The sequence below is a fragment of the Rattus rattus genome, chromosome X, assembly GCF_011064425.1.
Source record: "Rattus rattus isolate New Zealand chromosome X, Rrattus_CSIRO_v1, whole genome shotgun sequence".
In the NCBI taxonomy this organism is placed as follows: Eukaryota; Metazoa; Chordata; class Mammalia; order Rodentia; family Muridae; genus Rattus; species Rattus rattus.
In genome coordinates, this window is record NC_046172.1 from 98687585 (window position 1) to 98689253 (window position 1669).

Here is a 1669-nt window from a genome sequence, read left to right on the forward strand (position 1 = left end):
TTCTTGGGCTAGTTTCTCTCAATGTCAGAGTTATCACGAGTTGAGCTCAACAATGTTATATGAGGCAAACCAATACATGCAGGTTGGTAGCAAATAGTGAAGCAATGCAAACCAAACCAAGATTCATCTCTCACTGTCTGTGGGGGTCATATTTATATTCCTCCATCAAGCATTCCTTCACCTGTTTGCTATATCCAAACATCCTTTTACCTGTGTCAGCTTCAGGAAAATATTCTTCCCCATGTCTGCTCCAGCAAAACATCCTTTCACCTGTGTCAGCTTCAGGAAAACATTCTCTCACCTGTGTGCCTCAGTAAAGGATCATTTGACATAACTAACTTTCCAAAGAACTAGAAGACTCCACTTCATCATTATAGCTAACAACTATATGTACCCTTCCCAGTGGGAACTGACACCCTCTTCAGAATTTTGCAGGTACCAGGCATATATGTGGTGTACAGACATATCTCCAGATAAAGTACTTGTACACATATAAATAAGTAAATAAGTAAGGAAAGGGGGTGAATGAAATTGCATAATGAATAACTTTGTATGCTAACTTTTACACTTGATCTTAGCCAAAAGGCCGAGAAGTGATGTATGCTAACTTTTAAGCCTAGTGAAGTACATATGTTGATCAGCATCTGCATATTTGTACCATGTTTGTATAAATTCTGTACTTTTCATGCTATTGATTTATGTATATATGTTTGAAATGCTTGGAGCTTGCTTGCTAGAGCTTTGCTCTAGCTATCCTATGTGTGAATATATGTATGTATGTATGTATGTATGTATGTATGTATGTATGTATGTATGTGTGAATATGTCTGTATGTATGTATGTTTATATGCAGGTCTGTATGTATATGTATGTATTTGTGTGTATGAGTTATTGGACTCTGTCTTTTGTTTCAATCATTCAGTGTGTGTGTATGTGTTTGTGTGTTTGTGTGTTTGTGTTTGTGTGTATGTGTCTGTGAATTTTCTCTCTTTACTTCTCTTTCTCCCATGTCGCAAAGTGTTAAAAAGAGTTCATAGTTCCTCCGCTGGCCAGACGGAGTGTCTGCCCCAGTAAATTAAAGCTTTATTCCCCAGAGAAAAGTCTGCTATATCTTCTCCAATCCCTGGCTGCTTCAGCAGAAGACCCTACAGGTATCTGGATCAACCCCTGTCAGTGGCTCTAATGACTGACCCCAATTGCTATGTTTCAGTTAGCACATGGATCCACCACATGGATGCTATAGCTACTTGTTGGCACTTTCTTTCCCTCTTACCTCTGGTCAGTTGGTTAGAAGGAAGGTTGAAGACTTTAAGATCCCTAAATCACGTAGATTTTGAAAAAAAAAATCAAACCCTATACTTTACACTGGCTGTCAGGATAATCCATAGAACAATGGTTCCTAACATGATGGTTGAAACTCTTCAGGGTTAAACGACTGTTTCACAGAGGACATATATCAGATACACTGCATTTCATATATTTTACATTGTAATTGTACTGACTAGTTTTGTGTGTCAACTTGACACAAGCTGGAGTTATCACAGAAAAGGAGCCTCAGTTGTCGAAAATGCTTTCAGGAGACCCAGCTGTAAGGCATTTTCTCAACTAGTGGTCAAGGTAGAAGGACCCAGCCCATTGTGGGTGGTGCCATCCCTGGGCTGGTAGTCTT

General features: G+C 39.2%; 1 pseudogene; it reads right to left on the reverse strand.

The window, feature by feature from the left end:
* Positions 1 to 430: 430 nt before the first annotated feature.
* Positions 431 to 598, reverse strand: LOC116889556 (annotated as a pseudogene).
* Between the last annotated feature and the right edge of the window lie 1071 nt (positions 599 to 1669).